General features: G+C 38.3%; 1 pseudogene; it reads left to right on the top strand.

Annotated features, from left to right (window-relative positions):
- Window positions 1-14689: 14689 nt before the first annotated feature.
- Window positions 14690-16590, top strand: LOC101617237 (annotated as a pseudogene).
- The last annotated feature ends 208 nt before the right edge of the window (window positions 16591-16798 follow it).

Raw genomic sequence — 16798 nt, forward strand, 5'->3', positions numbered from 1 at the left:
CGCTGACAGCGGGACCCAAGCAGGAACAGAGTTCAGCAGCAATATCAGTGGCTCCAGCACCGGTAACAGCGGCCACAGCAGCAGCAGACCCAGGAGTGGCAGCAGCAGCAGACTCGGCAGCAGCAGCTTCAGGGGAAGCAGTAGCAGTGGACACAGCAGCAGCAGCTTCAGCAGAAGTGGTGGCTCCAGCAGTGGCAGCTACAGCAGCAGCAGAGGCGGCAGCAGCGGTGGGTCCAGCAGCAATACCTTCTGCAGCAGTGGCTACAGACCCAGCAGGGGCAGCTTGAGCAGCAGTTCCAGCAGCAGGGGTGCTGATCTGCAGGGCCACACTTGCTAGGCTCAGTTTGCCCGGCAGGAAAAGCAAGTACCCAGCTCCAGAAATCATAACAGCAGCCCGACGACCAAGGCAGCAACTTGACTGAGACCAAAATCATCCAAGGTAACTGGGATTGCACCAGGGAAGGGTCTCACTTGGTCGCAAGCTGACTTGGATCCCTCAACAGACCAGAAATATTAACCTCTTTGTTGATAGAGGATCTGGTCATTATAATAACTACTCTTGCATACATACTCGGGGCGGTTTTTGATTGAATGTGTACAGTGTTTAGTTAAATTTTAGAATCTACCTGCATTTTATTCCACTCAGCCTGCTTGAATACTCCTATAGCAGGGAAACTCAACCCATAAGAACATCTTTGCAGATACGCCGAGAGTCTTAAGAGCCACACCTAACACCTTAAGGTCCTACCCTGAAAGCATATTACATCAAATCAATTGATACAGCTAAGAATACACAGCTAGCTAGAAAACCCAAGCATTAACTTAAGCCAAGATGCAAAAATATATACATTATAACACAAGAAACACTAAAAAGCAAGACAATATAAATCCACCTAAAAGTATTAATGCATCAGAAATGTCCTCCAGTGAGAAAGAGTTAGAGGAAATGCCTGAGAAAGAGTTCAAAAGAATGATTATAAATATGTTCAAAGAGGTCAAAGAACACATCAAAACAATCAAAGAGGAAATCAAAGAGGAAATCAAAGGAATCAAAGAAGATGCAGGACACCAATTTAATGAAATAAAGAAGACAATAGAAGACATAAATAAGGAAATAGAAATAATAAAGAAAAACCAGGCAGAATTACTAGCAATGAGAACACAGTTAATGAAATAAAAAACTCTGTAGAATATCTCACCAGTAGGATGGATGAGGGAGAGGACAGAATATCTAAGCTAGAAGACCAGGTGGCAGACCTAATGCAGTCCAACAAAGAGAAAGACAAACTTATAGAAAAGTATGAGTGGGAATTTCATGATATTCGGGACACTATGAAAAGATCAAATATAAGAATTCAGGGCATAGTAGAAGGAGAAGAACTCCACTCCAGAGGCATAGTAGGCATCTTCAAAAAAATCATAGAAGAAAATTTCCCCCAAATTGGGAAAGAGGTGCCAATGCAGATACAGGAAGCCTTTAGAACCCCAGCCAGACAAAACCCAGAAAGAATCTGTCCTTGCCATATTATAATCAAACTTCCAAACACACACACCAAAGAAAAAATATTGAAAGCAGTTACAGAGAAAAATCCAGTTACCTACAAAAGCAAGCCCATCAGGATTACAGCAGATTATTCAACACAAACTTTTAAAGCCAGAAGGGCTTGGAGTGATATATTCCAAGTTCTGAAAGATAACAACTGTCAACCAAGGTTACTTTATCCTGCAAAGTTATCCATTCAAATAGATGGAGAAATAAAGACATCCCATGACAAAAGCAGGTTAAAGGAATATTTGAAGACAAAACCAGCTCTACAGAAAATACTTGATAGAATCCTCCATGCTGAAGAAAAGGAAAAGCACACATATAAGGAACCTAGAAAAAACAAGCAATACTCAAATACTAGTTAACAGAAGAGAGTGCAGGTAGAACCAGAAACACACACACAAAAAAAACAGCAAACATAAATACACACCTTTCAATAATATCTCTTAATATCAACGGCCTCAATGCCCCAAAGAAAAGACATACATTTGCAAACTGGGTTAAAAAGCAGGATCCTACAATTTGTTGTCTCCAAGAAACTCACCTTTCTACAAAGGATAGACATTATCTTAGGGTGAAAGGTTGGAAGACGGTGTTTCAAGCAAATGGGCCTAGAAAACAAGCAGGGTTTGCTATCCTAATATCAGACAGGGTAGACTTTAGTCCGACGTTAGTCAAGAAAGATAAGGAAGGTCACTTTATATTGATTAAGGGCACACTCCAACAGGAGGACATTACAATCCTAAACATATATGCACCTAACATGGGGGCTCCCAAATTCGTCAAACAAACACTATTAGAACTAAGGTCACAGATAACACCAAACACAGTGGTGGTGGGTGACTTTAACACCCCACTCTCATCAATTGACAGGTCATCCCAGGAGAGAATAAACAGAGAGGCATCTGGACTAAATGAGATCCTAGAAGGAATGGACTTAACAGATATATACAGGACATTTCATCCAAAGGCTGCAGAATATACATTCTTTTCAGTAGCACATGGAGCATTCTCTAAAATAGACCATATATTAGGACACAAAGCAAATCTTAACAAATTCAGGAAAATTGAAATAATTCCTTGCATTGTATCTGACCACAATGGAATTAAACTACAAATCAGAAGCAAGAAAGGCTATAAAGCATACACAAAATCATGGAAACTAAACAATACACTACTAAATGATGAATGGATCAATGAAGAAATCAAAAAGGAAATCAAAAAATTTATAGAGTCAAATGATAATGAGAACACAACATACCAAAATCACTGGGACACAATGAAGGCAGTTCTAAGAGGTAAATTTATAGCCTTGAGTGCCTATATTAAGAAATTAGAAAGGTCGCAAGGAAACGACTAATGCTTCACCTTAAAGCCTTGGAAAAAAGAAGAAAAAGGCAAACCAAAAATCAGTAGACGGGAAAAAATAATAAAGATTAGGGCAGAAATTAATGAAATAGAAACAAACAAACAAAAAAAAAAACAATCAAAAGAATCAATGAAACAAAGAGTTGGTTCTTTGAAAGGATAAACAAGATTGATAAACCCTTAGCAAATCTGACCAAAAGAAAGAGAGAAGAGACACAAATTAATAAAATCAGAGATGAACAAGGTAACATCACAACAGATTCCAGAGCAATTCAAAAAAATCATAGGGACATACTATAAAAGCATATACTCCACAAAGTATGAAAATCTGAAAGAAATGGATGATTTCCTTGAAATATATGACCTACCTAAATTAAATCAAAATGAGATTAATCACTTAAATAGGCCTTTAACAAGTATGGAGATCCAAGCAATTATCAAAAATCTCCCAACTAAAAAAAGTTCAGGCCCAGATGGATTCACTGGTGAATTTTATCAGACCTTCAGGGAAGAACTAATACCATTGCTTCTTAAACTTCTCCATGAAATAGAAAAAGAAGGAATCCTACCTAATTCCTTCTATGAAGTCAGTATCACTCTGATGCCAAACCCAGGCAAAGATAGAACAAAAAAAGAAAATTACAGACCAATCTCCCTCATGAACATAGATGCAAAAATTCTCAACAAAATATTGGAAAACAGAATACAATATATCAGAAAGATCATTTACCCGAACCAAGTAGGCTTTATCCCAGATATGCAGGGATGGTTCAACATACACAAATTGATAAATGTAATACATTATATAAATGTACTGAAGGACAAAAATCACATGATCACCTCATTAGATGCAGAAAAAGCATTTGACAAAATTCAACATCCCTTCATGATGAAAGTCCTACACAGACTGGGAATAGAAGGAACATATCTCAATATAATAAAGGCTATTTATGGCAAACCTACAGCCAACATATTACTAAATGGGGAAAAACTGGATGCTTTTCCACTAAATTCAGGAACAAGACAAGGGTGTCCACTGTCCCCACTTTTATTTAATATAGTACTGGTAGTCTTAGCCTTAGCAATAAACCAAGAGATGTGCATAAAAGGATACAAATTGGAAAGGAAGAGATCAAGTTATCATTATTTGCAGATGACATGATTCTATATATAAAGGACCCTAAAGACTCTACCAGCCAAACTGTTAGAGCTGATAAACACCTATAGCCATGTAGCAGGATACAAAATAAATACACAGAAATCAGTAGCATTCCTATATGTTAACAATGAACACATAGATGATGAAACCAGAGAATCGCTCCCATTCACAATTGCATCAAAGAAAATAAAGTAACTTGGAATAAACCTAACAAAGGAAGTAACGGATCTCTACAATGAAAAATTTAAAATACTCAAGCAAGAAATTGCAGAAGACACTAGGATATGGATTTACATCCCTTGTTCCTGGATCAGAAGAATCAATATTGTGAAAATGGCAATCTTATCAAAAGCAATGTACACATTTAATGCAACCCCCATCAAAATTTCAATGGCATTCTTCATGGAAATAGAAGAAACAATCCAAAACTTCATTTGAAATCACAAAAAAACCCTCAAATATCTAAAATAATACTGAGCAACAAAAATAAGTCTGGTGGTATCACTATACCTGATTTTAACCTATACTACAGAGCCATATTAATAAAAATAGCATGATACTGGCACAAAAGCAGACATGTAGATCGGTGGAACAGAAGAGAAGACCCAGATGTAAATATTTGCTTTACACTATTCAGCATGGTATAAAGAAGATAGGAAACAATATTTACCTGTAAATTGGGTTGCCTCTATATAACACTGATCCAAATTGTAAATAAATTTCATGTCCTGAATGTGTTTGAGTTTGTGGGGGGTGGGATGATAAAACATATGGGACGCTTTGCTTAGCTTGGTTTTCACTGAGAGATTAGGATATAGTTTTTAGCAACTTTAACTGATTCTCTTTTTTTTATTTTTGTCTTTTACTATACATGTTGTCATGTTCATCAAATGGTCTTCTTGATTTATTAAATATATAATTTGGGGAGGAGAGAAAGAATTGGCATCAGAAGCCTAGTGGACGCAAACATAAAAGGGAACAATCACTGAAGACACATCAAGGGTAAACTACAGCTTCCTCCTAAATTAAATAAGATTCCTACACTGTCATGGGCAGACCACAGCACAAAAAGAATAACATGAAAAATCACATGCAAGTAAATCCAATAAGATAGCCCAGTCTCACAATGGATGTATGTAATCAAAACATTGAAAAGATAATTGGATCAGAACACTAAAATGAAGATAGAAGCTATCCAACTCTGGCCAAGCAAATAGCAGAACTTGCAGAAAATCAACAAAGGGCCAATAATTGTATGAATGCTGTCCTCACTAGATTAGATATAATAGAAAAGAAACAGGAAGGGTTCCAAAGACAGCTAAATAATCTGAAGGACAGTGAAAAGAAGAGGACCTCAATAGCAAGCTGGCTAAGCTCAATGAACACATAAATACAAGAATGAATTCCAAGAAGCAAAAAGAAAATCAGAAGATGATGTGAAAAGGAAACTCAACAGAGGGATGGAAACTATACATTAAAAAGCAGTAGAAAATACAAACCACATTAAACAAGCCCAAAACTCTACAGAAGCTCTCAAGAATAGAGTCATCCATGTGAAAGATAGAAACTCAGAAATGGAAAACAAAACAGAAGAAATAGTTTATGAGTCCAAAAGTTTCAATAAGTTCAAAAAATTTTGTGAACAGAATATGAGAGAACTATAGGATACCCTTATACCCAATATTTAGATTATAGGAATACCAGAAGGGGAAGAAATTCAGACCAAAGACATAGAGAACTTATTCAACAAAATTATCAAAGAAAATGTTCCCACTCTCTCAAAAGAAAGTCCCATTAACTTACAAAAAGCTAGCAGAACTCCAAACAGACTGGGCCAAATGAGAAATTCTCCAAGACATATCATATATATATATATATATGTGTGTGTGTGAGAGAGAGAGAGAGAGAGAGAGAGAGAGAGAGAGAGAGAGAGAGAGAGGGAGTGTGTATTTTTGAAGTCGGGTTTCACTCTCGCTCAGTATGACCTGGAATTCACTATGTAGTCCCAGGGTGGCCTTAAACTCAGGGTGATCCTCTTACCTCTGCCTCCAAAGTTCTGGGATTAAAGGTGTGCACCACCACACCCAGCTTAGATATATTATCATTAAGACTCTAAACATCAATAGCAAAGAGAAAGTCCTAAAAGCAGCTAGGGAGAAACAACACATTACATATAAAGGTAACTCCATCAGAATTACATCAGATTTCTCAATGGAAACTTTGAAATCCAGAAAGGCTTGGAATGGAACACTAAAGTCAAAGAATTTATGGCTTCTAATCCAAGATATTTCACTCAGTAAAAGTATCCCTGATAGTAGATGGTAGGAAAAATACTTTCTATGATAAAACTCAGCTTTACAATCACATGAGCACAAAGCCAAAGGTACAGAGGAATTCTCCACACAGAAGAACCAAATTCAAGTGCCTACAGGAAGCAGATAACAATAACCAAACTCAGAGAAGGCACACAAACAGTACAAAGTCCAAGAAAACACTAAACCACACAACCACCACAAAATGGCAGGGACTCAATAAAACCTCACAGTTATTACTGTAAACATGAATGGCCTTAATTCATCCATCAGGAGACATAAGCTAACAGAGGGGATCAGAAAATTAGACCCTTCAGCCTGCTGTCTTCAAGAAATCCACTTCACTAAAGACAGACACCTTCTCAGGATGAAAGGGTAGAAAATTATATTCCAAGCAAATGGAAATAAGAAACAAGCAGGCATAGATGTACTAATACCAAACAAAATAGACTTCAAACCAAAATTAATCTAAAAAAGATAAAGAAGGACACTTCTTACCTATCAAGGGAATGATCCAACAAGAGGATATCACAATCATCAATCTTTATGCACCAACTGCAGGTACGCCACAATTCATAAAACAAAACCTACTTGACAACAAAACAGAAATAACTGCCAACAGCATCATAGTTATAGACTTCAATACTCAACTATCAGCAACAGATAGATCATCCAAACAGAAAATTAACAGGGAAGTAAGAGAGCTCAACACCATAGATCAATTAGACCTAACAGACATCTACAGAGCATTCTACCCCAAATCCACAGATTACACATTCTTGTCAGCAGCCCATGGAACTTTCTCTAAAATAGATAATATACTGAGCCAGAAAGCCTGCCTCCATATATTTAGGATAATCAACATAATTTCCTTCACAATATCAGATCACAATGCTATATTGCTAGAAATTAACAACAAAAGCTATACCAAGAAATAAGAAAAGATGTTCCTGGAAACTGAACAACACACTTTTAAACAAAAATGGGTACTGGATGAAATAAAGAAATGAAATTGCAAAATTTATAAGATTGAGGGTTGGAGAGATGGCCTAGTTGTTAAGTGTTTGCCTGTGAAGCCTAAGGACCTCAGTTCGAGGCTCGATTCCCCAGGACCCATGTTAGCTGGAAGCACAAGGGGGCGCACTTGTCTGGAGTTTGTTTGCAGTGGCTGGCGGCCCTGGCATGCCTATTCTCTCTCTCTCTCCCTCTTTCTCTGCCTGTCACTCTCAAATAAATAAAACAAAAAAATTGTAGAATTGAATGAAAATGACAACACACCATCCCAAAACTTATGGGGCACAATGATGGCAGCCCTTAGGGGAAAATTTATAGCACTAAATGCCTTCATAACAAAGACAGGGAAATCCCAAATCAATAACCTAACCATCCACCTAAAGGCATTGGAAAATCAAGAAGAATCCAGCCCAAGAAGCTGCAGACAGTAAGAAATAATTAAGATCAGAGCAGAAATTAATGACTTGGAAACTAAGAAAACAATTAAGAAAACTGATGAAACAAACTGCTTGTACTTTGAAAAAATAAGTAAGATTGATAAACCCCTGGCCAAGCTGATCAAGCAAATAAAAGAAAAAAAAAAAAGAGGTGCTTCAAATTAACAAAATCAGAAATGAAAAGGAGGGATCACAACAGACATAAGTTAAATTGGAAGAATCATCAGTAATTATTTCAAAACACTGTCATCCACAAAACTGGATAATTTGGAGGAAATGGATGAAATCCTGGACACATACCACCTATAAAAGCTAAACTAGTAGCAGATTAATCTCCTAAATATAATCAGAGAACAGGAAAAACTACTCAACTCCTTTTATGAAGCTACTATCTATCACCCTAATAAAAAAACCAGGCAGATATGCCACAAAGATAGAAAACTATAGGCTTATTTCCCTGATGAACTTATATGCAAAGATCCTCAACAAAATCCTTGCAAATTGAATTCAACAACAATGGAAAGCATTATTCACTTTGTTTAAGTAGGCTTCATCCCAGGCATGCAGGGGTAATTTAACATATGGAAATCTGTCATTGTAATACATTAAGCTTAAACACATAAACTACATAATCATTTTGACAGGTGCATAAAAGGCCTTTGACAAAATACAACATCACTTCATTATCAAAACACTGGAAAGAATAGGCATGGAGGGTTTCTATCTCAACATAAGAAAGGCTATATATAAAACTCCTGAGGCCCAAATAATATTTAATGGGGAGAGACTGAATGAATTTCCAATGAGATCAGGAACAAGACAAGGGTGTCCACTCTCACCTCTGCCCTTCAACATAGTACTGGAAGTCCTAGCTCAAGCAATAAGACAGGAGAAAGAAGTAAGAGGGATACAAATTAGAAAGGAAGAAGTTAAGTTAGCCCTATTTGCAGACAACATGGTTCTAGATATAAGTGGCCCAAGAACCTCCATCTCAGAACTCTTCAAGATGATTAACGCCTTCAGCAAAGAAGCAGGATACAAAATCAATACACAAAAATCAGTTACCTTTCTATATGCAAAAGACAAAGATACAGAAAAAGAAATTGGTAACATTGTCCCATTTTGAATAACAACAACAAATAAAATAAAATAAAATACCTTGGACCAACATTAACCAAGGATGTGAAAGACATATACAATGAAAACATAAAAAACACTCAAGAAAGAAACTGAGGAGGACTTGACAGAAATAACATTGTGAAAATGGCAATCTTACCAAAAGCAATATACAGATTAAATGCAATACCAATAAAAATCCCATCATTTTTCTTCAAAGAGATAGAAAAAAATGATCTCAAAATTCATATTTAATGGTGGAAGAGCATGGATATCCAAGCACATCCTCAGCAAAAGAAACATCTCTGGAGGCATCACCATACCTGATCTAAAGCTATATTACAAAGCCATAGTAACAAAAAAACATCATGGCACTGGCATAAAAACAGGATTATAGACCAATGGAACAAAATAGAGGACCAAGACTTTGGGTCAAGTAACTATAGCTACTTGATATTTGACAAAGGCCCTAATAATGAAAACTGGAAAAAAGATAGTATCTTCAACAAATAGTGCTGGACAGACTGGTTAACCCTATGCAAGAAAATGAAACTAGATCTATACATCTTGCCATGCACAAAAGTCAAGTCCAAATGGATCAAAGACCTCAATATAAGATCAAAAAAACCTGCTACTACTGGAAGAAAAAAAAAAATAGAAGGACCTCTTCACTATATAGGAATAGGAAAAGACTTCCTGAACAAAAACCCAGTAGCTCAGGAAATTAAACAATTAGTCAACCATTGGGATATCATGGAGATGAAAAGTTTATTCACAGACAAACTTACATTAAGCACCAATAAATTTCCCTCAAAATGGAAGATAATTTTTGCTAGCTATACAACTGACAGAGGCCTAATTTCTAGAATCTGAAAAGAGCTCCAAAACCTAAACAATAAAAAGTCAAAAAACCCAGTTATGGGTAGGATAAATGGTACCAAACTGAATGTATTCGTGTACAAAACTAATTAATAAAAAAATTAGAAAAAAAAGATAATCCTTCACTTTCAAAACAAAAAAAAAAAAAAAAGGCAAAAACCCACTCAACAAATGGGGCAGAGAACTGAACAGGGAGTTCTCAGAGGAAGAAATACAAATGGCAAACACACACTTAAGAAAATGTTCAATATCCCTAATCACCAGGGAAATGCAAATTAAAACAACTACGAGATTCCACCATACCTCAGGAAGAATAGCAAACATTAAAAAAATCAAATGAAGACAAATGTTTGTAAGGATGCAGAGAAATAGGAACAATAATTCACTGTTGATGGGGATGTAAGATGGTACAACCACTATGGAAAGCAATATGGAGACTCCTATATAGGTTGACTATAGAGTTACCAACTAACCCAGTTATTCCCTTACAGGGCATTTACCCTAAAAGCTCCAAGCCTCAGTTCAGAGAAACTTACTCAACCATGTTTATAGCTACTCAATTCATAATAGCTAAGAACTGAAATCAACCCAGATGTCCATCATTAGACAAATGGATAACCAAGATGTGGTACAACTACACAATTACATTCTACACAGTAGTAAGGAAAAATTACACAATGAAATTTGAGGAAATATGGTCGAACTTAGAACAGATCATTCTCAGAGAACTCACGGAATCACAGAAAGACAATCATTTCATGGCCTCACTCATCTGTGGCTCCTAACCCGAATCTGCAGGAGATTCTGGCATCCTTAATAGGCATCTTGAGGACCTGCCAATAAGGAGGGTGTAGAGGGAGAGGAGGGTAAGGAGAGGGACACAAAACTGGACCCAAATGACAATGGTACTATTAAATCCTATATCCTGAAGACAGATAAAAGGTTGAATCTTCATCAAGTCCTTAGAGGGAACACCTGGATCAAAGGGCCCTTGCGAGGGTATGATGAAGACTAACCTTTTTTTGATGGGGGGTGGGTTTGTGAGGTAGGGTCTCACTCTGGCCCAGGCTGACCTGGAATTCACTATGAAGTCTCAGGGTGGCCTTGAACTCACAGTGATCCTCCTACCTCTGCCTCCCAAGGGCTGGGATTAAAGGCAAGCAACACCACGCCTGGCTAAGTGTGCCACCACGTCTGGCTAGACTAACCTTAATATTCTCCTGTTTCTCTTTCTCTCTTCTTTCTTTCTCTTTTACATTACCTATCTTTTATTCCCCCTTCTTTTCCCTTGATGCTGGCTTGTAATTCCAAGTACCAGGGTATAGTTAACATCCACAATGACCTGTTGACCAGAGAGAACTATAAGGTTTCCCAAAAGAAGACAGATTTCTGTCAGAGCACTTGATTACCCACCAAAGATTAATGGTAAGACCCTACTGCTGAAGACACCATATGCTGCTGTTGGTACAGAACATGAGAGACCTAGCTGGAATCTGGAAGAGAGTCAGTCCCCAGACAGTTAGCTTGTCTACTGCCAGAAGGTGCTACATGAGGGGGGGAAATTACCAACATCTGTTCAAGCAACTCATTCAGCAGCAAACAACCTGATGTGATGCTCACCCAAGTGCAATAGTGGCACATAGCCTTGGTGGGTAGCCAACTGCTCTTGAATTGGCTAACATTTGTTCAGTGGAATGGAACCCATAGCTGGAACTGGGAAACAAGTCTGAACCATATCCAAAAATTGAGTCCACTCTCCAATATCAAGCTCCCACCAATATTGGGCTACAATAGGGCCTACACCTATTAAATTCCCTCTAAAATAAGAATAGTTATCCCATTTATCTGGTGCTGACTTCACTCTTTGTTGGAGAATCTGCTTCTGTTTTTCAGATAGACACAGAACCTGAGGAGAGAAACAGGCCATTGCACTTCACCAGGGCCCCAGCTAAAACCACAGAGTAACTGTGGAAATGAGCAAGAGTGCTGCTTTCTTGGTGAACCTGGTACCAGCACAAGGGTGAAGGAAAGAGACACAGAGAACACTCAAACCCTACCAAACCAAATATCCAGAGACTCAGAGGTTCCCAAGGCCTCATCACTGAAGTAGATCTAAAATGAACACAACATGGCTCAGGGAAATTTGCAGAAGAGGGGGCAGAAAGATTGTTACAGCCACAAGTTGAGACATTATGAACAGAGACATTGACTCTTCCCCCTAACTGATGGCTACCGACACAATACATGACCCACAATCCCTAATGAGAAGGGTTCCTTTGGAGGGGGGAGGATAAGGAGGAGGCTAATGATGGCACCAACATGACTGTACACTGAGTATGTACATAACTAATAAAGAAAAAATTTTTAAAAAATGACAACTAATACTTTTCTCTATAGAATTTAAAGTCTTTATGTCAAAACACACAAACAACATTAAAGGATACTTAAAATGTAGAAAACACATACTATATGTAAATTATTCTAAGCCTTGGATAATAGGTTTCTCAAAAAAATATCAGTAAGGGTTGATGTTGATTCACAAAATTATTCAATATTAAGATGATGTGGGTACCACAGAACAAATGGGGTTTATGAGTAGATGGCTCATCTGAGAAGAAATCTATATGTACAATTGCATGTGAAAAAAAATATGAGCAAGGCAATATGACAACAAAATTCTATTTTCTAAATTGAGAAAATATTTTAAAAATTGGGCTGGAGAGATGACTTAGTTCTTAAGTGCTTTCCTGTGAAGCCTAAGGACCCCGGCTCAAGGTTCAACTCCCCAGGACCCACATTAGCCAGATGCACAAGGGGGCGCATGCGTCTGGAGTTTGTTTGTAGTGGCTGGAGGCCCTGGTGGGTCCATTCTTTCTCTTTATCTGCCTCTTTTTCTCTCTGTCTGTCACTCTCAAATCAATCAATAAAAATAAACAAAAATTGGGCTGGAGAGATGACTTAGTTCTTAAGCGCTTGCCTGTGAAGCCTAAGGACCCCGGTTTGAGGCTCAATTCCCCAGGTCCCATGTTAGCCAGATGCACAAGGGGGTGCACGCCTCTGGAGTTCGTTTGCAGAGGCTGGAAGCCCTGGCGCGCCCATTCTCTCTCTCTCTCCCTCTATCTGTCTTTCTCTCTGCGTCTGTCGCACTCAAATAAATAAATAAAAAGTTAAAAAATAAATAAAGAAATAAACAAAAATTTTAAAAAAATATTTTAAAAATCAACTCCAGGAGTGAGATTTCAGTAACACTGTGGCAGAATATTTTGAAGTGTTGTGACTATGCCTATCAAAAGCTTTAAAAAAACAATCCCAGTTATTGGGACTGAGGAGATGACTCAGTAGTAAATATCACTTGCATTCAAAGCTTACCAACCCAGGTTCAAATCAACAATCACCCATATAAAAAAGCCAGAAAGGCATTCCTTTGCAGAGGCAAGAGACATTTGTGTGTCATAAGTGTTTGTACACTTCTTAAAGAGTACTAAGCACTGAAATATCTCTATCACAACTTCCCAGGTTCTGGGTCTATTGCAGAAGAGGTGGCAGAAAGAATGTAAGGGCCAAAGGAGGGTAGGACTCCTTACAACGTGTTTCTTCAGACAAAAAAACTGGCCTGGATATCCATGACCTCACAGTACCTGACACTACCTACACAAGACCATCATAATAGGAAGAAAAGATCATGACATCAAAATAAAAGAAAGACTGATTGAGAGGGGGAGTGGATATGGATATTGGAGAGTGGAGTTTCAAAGGGGAAATTGGGGGGAGGGAGGGAATTACCATGGGTTATTGTTTACAATCATGGAAGTTGTCAATAAAAACTAAAAATATAAATAAGTGTGTATGCATGTGTGTGGGTGCACATGCACACCCACACACATAGAGGCAAATAAAAAATTCAGTTTTTTAACCAGTAATTGCATTTTTGATGGGAATTGGCTGACAAAATGACTTAAGTATTCTGATAGTTTCATAGATAGGGTATTTATTATATTATTTATAATGTCAAATTAAATACACAAATAACATAAAATAATTATAATGGAATTTTATGCCATTATGAAAATATTTTGAATATGTAGCTATATGCTTTAAGATTATATTTAGGTTTTGTTTTTGTTTTGTTTTGGGAGGTAGTATCTTGCTGTAGGCCAGGCTGACATGGAATTCACTATCTATTTTCAGGGTGTCTTGGAACTCATAACAATCCTCCTACCTCTACCTCCCAAGTGCTGGAGTTAAAGGCATGTGCTACCATGCCCAACAACTATATATTTTATTTATTTGCAAGCATAGATACAGAGAAAGAGAGTTTGGGCACACCAGGACCTTTAGCTGCTGCAAATAAACTGCAGACACATGTGCCACTTTGTACATATGGCTTTAGGTGGATATTGAGGAATTGAACCTGGGTTGTTAAGCTTTAAAGGCAAGTACCTTAAGCACTGAACCATTTCTCCAGCCCCATATAAACCATTTTTTCATCATTATTTTTAAGACATTATATATACTCTCGTATCTTCTCTCCCCTGACTCCATTCCATTGAGGACCCTCCTCCCGTAGAGTTACTGGTAGTCACTGGAGGGTCATGAAGGCCTCAGTCAGTCTCAGGATGGGGGTAACATACCTTGGGATATTCCTACCCACCCTGTAGCTCTTAACATCTTTCTGTCCCTTATCCCACAATGTTCCCTGATCCTCGGCAGGCATGTTAAAAGTCTGATTCCCTCAGCGCCGAGGGCTGCCGGAAGCCAAGACGGCGTGTGAGTGGTCTACGGGCGGCGCTTGGCGCCGTATCGGTGTGTGAGCCGAGTGCTGGGGACAGGGTCAGGGAGAAGGCCGAACCCTGCGGCCATGGCCCGACACCGCGATGCCCGAGGTTACAACTACGATGAAGATTTTGAAGATGATGATCTCTATGGCCAGTCTGTAGAGGATGATTATTGTATTTCACTATCAACAGCTGCTCAGCTTATTTACTCTGGACGAGACAGACCTGTAGAAGAATATGATTATGAAGAGCTGAAAGATTCTTCCAATTCTCTCTTGAATCATCAGCTAAGTGAAATTGATCAAGCTCGTCTTCATTCCTGCCTTGACCACATGAAAGAGGTGCTGGGAGATGCTATGTCAGACGAAGTCATGATTGAAGCCATCCTGAAGAATAAGTTTGACGTGCAGAGGCTTTGTCGGTGGTTCTGGAACAAGATAACGTGCAGAGTTTGAAGGGCAAGAGTGAAAGGGCAGCACCTGCAGGGAAGACAGCGAAAGGTAAGGAGTCTTATTTTCTTCCTTTGACGTTTCAGATGATAGTGTTCAGAGTTCTGACCCTCAGTCCAATGATCACTTGTACTGCAGTGGCAAACCCTTTGACTTTTCTAGCTTGGTAGCAAAATGTGGATCACATAATTCTACACTTGTGCCAAGTCACTGTTTGCATCATAGGAAAAAGAAACTTGACAGACCTAAAAGTGAAAAGAAACTAGAGCCATGTAAGTCCACCAAAGAGCTTTCACTAGCTGACCTGATTCATGATCTGCCCAGAGATTCTTGTTCCAGTCAACCTTCAGTCGGGCTACCACCCCCAGATAGTCTGGGAAGTCTACTCTCAAAGACTCGAAATGCTGAGTTTTTAAGTCCTCCTGCATTTGAAGGTGTTTCCAAAGATGATTTGGCTTTCAAAGGAATACCAGATTTAAAGTCTTTAATGAGAGAGAACACAGCATCAAATGATTCTTTATTTATTAAGAACAGTTCACTACCTGATTTCCAAAGCATTCCAGTGCAAAGTACCTTGGGAAACTTAAGTAGGTTTTTGCACTTACCTAGCTCATTGGAAAATACATCTCTTGATAATTTAAATCCTAGTATGAACACTGAAGTTGGAAACATTTCTTTAGTTGAACAAAGTGCCAGGAATAACATCTTAATAAGTGACAGGTTTCCACTTTCCCAGTGTGAGCATCCGTCCCTAACAGAACTGCTTCAGGAACATAAAGGAAGCAGTCCAGGCCAACACACTGCTTCAGCTGACATGTGCATCCAGTCGTCTGCCAGCCTGAGGTCTGTTCCCCTATCACAACTAGCCACTCGCTGCCAGTCTTCTAATGGAATATCAGAATTAACAGGGTCTCTGTCATCTCTGGCATTCTGTAAAACTTCTCCCACAAGAGACCTAGAAAATTTGTCACTGTCTGATTTAATTGGAGAAATGATTGATCTAGACCACTCTAAGATTGAGAAAGATTCTTTTGAGTCCAGTTTATCTGAAATGAGGAATCCTGGAATAGATTCAAATATTGATCTTAGTGTCCTGATAAGAACTCCAGCTTTCGATCCACAGCCTATAGTTAACTCATCAGTTGCTCCAACTCCAGGAACTAAAGTTCTGAGTTCAAAGTTAGGGAATAATGCTAACTCCACTAAGGATAGTAAGAAAAATAAGAAAGGCTCTCTTAATAGGAAACCGCCTTTGTCTGTGTCATGGACCAAAGCCCTTGAAGCTAGGCCATCGGCTTTTGCTTCAACATAATGTCTTCGTTACCCACTGAAGAGCTGCAAGCGGCGTGCCCTTGACCTCTCCAAGACTTTCCTTTATAGTAGACAAGTTCAAGATGTGAAGGACAAAGAAATAAGTCCTCTTGTAACAATAACACCATTTGACTTCAAATTGGCATCCCCTGATAACATTGTAAAAGCAAATCAAAAGAAAGCATTTGCCAGAGAATAGTAACAAAGAAATTCAGTTACTAATGTAGAGCTTTTTATTTCAATATAAAGTCTTTTTAGTGTAATTTCTGTGTTATGGCATTCAAATTGTGATTTTTATTCAAAGTGTCCTAAGTCAGTGGATCACAGCTTAGGTTGATAAGTATTTTTGCACTGAAATGGGTTTCTATCCTCTTGTGGCAGTGCCTAGCTTTATTTGAGTTGGGTGCCCATAAGGAGCAGATATTTACAAAG

This window comes from Jaculus jaculus, chromosome 5 (genome assembly GCF_020740685.1).
Source record: "Jaculus jaculus isolate mJacJac1 chromosome 5, mJacJac1.mat.Y.cur, whole genome shotgun sequence".
Classification (NCBI taxonomy): Eukaryota; Metazoa; Chordata; class Mammalia; order Rodentia; family Dipodidae; genus Jaculus; species Jaculus jaculus.